Here is a 3593-nt window from a genome sequence, read left to right on the forward strand (position 1 = left end):
TGTGCATTCACCATACTATTTTGTGTTTTACCTGAAGGCATATAGTGGAGAGGTTAAGAGTAATTTCCTTAGAGTCAGAAAACCTAGATGTAAATTTTGTCTCTTCCACTTATGAGGTTTGTAATCCAGTCATCTGTTATTTTATCTTTCAGAACATTGTTTTCTTACCAATTACATAAAGATGTTAACGTTTAATTTCCAAAGTTTTTTTGAGAAAAAATTATATATCTACAGAGGATCTAACACATAGATCCAAGTACTGGCAGATATTACATCACTTCACTATGAAAAAAATAAAAAAAAATAAAGCTAGGAATTCTTGAAGTGGATTATAGGTTAAACAAAATCTTAACTTTTTCACACCAGTCTGAACAGCTACACATGAATCAGTCAGTAGCTTAAATTTAGAAAATTGTTAGTTGGGATTTCAGGGCCTAGAGGAGCAAATCAGACTGGATTTTTGTCTCAAACATGATTTTTACTTATACCGCTGGATAGGTATCTGAGGTACAATATGACCTCTGAAAAGCAGTGAACAATATAAAACATAAAGTTATGAATAAATTTACAACTGCTTTGAATACTGCTACTGGATTCACCGGGTCACAATAGTCCTGATAGTCATGAATTCAGGTAAAAATATGACTATACATAAAAACAAATCTATCCAAACAAATAAGCAAAAAGAAAACAGGTGACAAAGTGCTAGAAAAGTTTTGGGGATGAATAAAATAAAACAAGAATTTCCCTTTGAAACTCATGGCTACCTTTCAGATAACTGTTTTTCAGCTGCTTCTATCCTGGAGTATCCCTAAAAACCTTTTGCTCCGACTATATAATATCTAATATTTGTCCCAATTTATACTATTTTTGGAAGTAAGAAATCTGAAGGTTATGGAGGGTAAATGGCCAGTCTACAGCTATGATGAAATGAAGAGGTAACCCCAGATTTTCTATTTTTACATCCAACACTCTTGCCATTGCACAGCAGTACAACAAATTAGTTCACTCAATTTTAGGATTGCACTTTTAAAATTGAGGAAAAAATATCAAAGCAGGAATTTGATTAAATTATTTGGTGCTTGGACTTCAATAAATTAGTCAATGATCTCATGAATACCCAGCCTTAGAATTTTCTGTTGGGCATTTTCCCCCTGATATGTTCCCACTATGATTAGTCCTGTCAGCTTCTGTTGTTTTGGATATTACTGATTGCATATGTTTGTAGAAAGATGGCATGCAATTAACAGAATAAATGAGATATGTAATTATTTGTATTATATTTCCACTGTGTGTGTGTGTGTGTGTGCGTGTGTGTGTATAAATGAAGGTAACTTAGGCTCAGGCAAGTTTCAACTCAAAATGATAATATTGAAATATTTGAAGACATTTATTTTTCTATTATTTTTCTTCTCAACCACAGGCTTCTGTTTACTGGAGTCATTAATGGAAGAATATGCATCAGAAATTGGTATGGATCTTGAGAATAGAGGATATTGCCTGGAAGACCAAAGTTCATCATAAAGGAATTCCTGCTACAAAGTTGTGTCAAATCAATACTCAAATCACTTCATTCGCACACACACACACACACAATCTTATAATGACATTCAGATTTCTTTAATTCCCACATGTTCACTCTCTGCAATGTCTGCCATTTAATCACCAAAACAATATGAATAACAGTATTATAACTGAGTTTATGATTCTGGGGCTCAGCCAAAATCCTGAACTCCAGGGAGTTCTCTTCATTGTCTTTCTCCTCATCTATCTTGTGGCTTTTCTTGGCAATTTGATCATTGTCATTGCCATAATCTATAACACCACCCTACATACCTCCATGTATGTTCTCCTTCTGTCACTGGCTATTATAGACATCATCTGCACAACAAGCATAATACCCAAGATGCTTGGGACCATGTTAACATCAGGAAGGACCATTTCATACGGAGGCTGCATGTCCTAGCTCTTCTTCTTTACATGGTCCCTGGGAGCTGAGATGGTTCTTTTCACCACCATGGCCTATGACCGCTATGTGGCCATCTGTTTCCCTCTTCACTACAGCACTGTCATGAACCACCATATGTTCATGGCCTTACTCAGCATTGTCATGGCTATTGCAGTAACCAATTCCTGGGTACACACAGGTCTCATCCTGAAGCTGACCTTCTGTGGACCAAATACCATTGACCACTTCTTCTGTGAGATACCCCCATTGCTGTCTTTGTCCTGCAGCCCTGTGAAAGTCAATGAGGTGATGGTCTATATTGCAGATATTACCCTGGCAGTGGGCGACTTCACCCTCACCTGCATCTCCTGTGCTTTTATCATCGCTGCCATTCTCCACATCTGCACAGCAACAGGCAAGAGAAAGGTCTTTTCGACATGCTCATCCCACCTCATAGTGGTGTCCCTTTACTATTGCCCTGTAATCTACACCTACATCCATCCTGCTTCCAGCTACACATTTGAAAGAGACAAGGTGGTAGCTGCACTCTGTACTCTTGTGACCCCCACATTGAACCCCATTGTGTACAGTTTCCAGAACAAGGAGATGCAGACAGGGATTAAGAAAGTCTTTTCATTTCTGAAACATTAATGGTTTCAAGGGGATGCATCACTACTGTACTTTAGAATTGTCTACTAGAACATCTCAGATTTTACTGATGTTTCACTTATTTCCATTTCGACTTTTCCTGTTCTCTCTTAAGGGCAAGAATGTTTCACTCCACTGTAAATCACTTCCCTAGCTCCTTATTTCCAAAATGTACTTATTCTCTTATGATTTCACTGGTAATTTATACTTATCGTTCCACACGTTAATAAATTTTTTTCATGTAAACTTTAAAAACCAATCACAGTAGAAGAAAGTGTTTTCTCTTTTTCTTATTCTGTTCCTGACCTCCTCATCTCTACAATCCCATACTTTTCATTTTTACAAAATCTGTAATGTAATACACATACAACATCACACAAATATGACATAAGATATATCATAAATTACATCATAAAATGTGATTTATATACCAATGTATTTCTAAAATATATATGCATAACTTCTAATTCTTATAGATCCATGTATACAAACATTTACCTCTACAAAAAATAAATATTATTTCTAATATTCTAGAGTTAACAATTTTATAAATCAAATCATGTCCACCATTTATGTAACAAGAAAATACATTCTATCTTTGTGAGACATGTTTGGTACACATGCATTACAGTTTTGCTTTAACATCCATGTTATAATCAGGATTCCACTGCAATATATTTTATAAAATAAGAGCAAAATTTTCTCATACTATTATTTTTGAAAAAATTAAAAAATGAGAATAATAGTATTCTCATACTATTATTCTTGAAAAAATGCAGTTAATGTCATTATTGCCTGCATTAGGTTTTTCAATCTATAAATACAAGAACCATATATTATTACTTTTATATAACATTTAATGCCAAATTTTAAGTAAATTAATACCTAATACAAGGAAACAGAAGAACTATTCTCAATGCCCTCCAGCTGAAGAATACCAGAAACACGTGATTAGGTGAATGAGTTGATTTATTGCATAAAGGAGACAGCACATCAC

At 34.8% G+C, this 3593-nt stretch overlaps 1 pseudogene; it reads left to right on the forward strand.

The window, feature by feature from the left end:
- The first annotated feature begins 1675 nt into the window (after positions 1-1675).
- Positions 1676-2599, forward strand: LOC138920024 (olfactory receptor 13G1-like; annotated as a pseudogene).
- Positions 2600-3593: the final 994 nt, after the last annotated feature.

Source organism: Equus caballus, chromosome 2, assembly GCF_041296265.1.
Source record: "Equus caballus isolate H_3958 breed thoroughbred chromosome 2, TB-T2T, whole genome shotgun sequence".
NCBI lineage: Eukaryota > Metazoa > Chordata > Mammalia > Perissodactyla > Equidae > Equus > Equus caballus.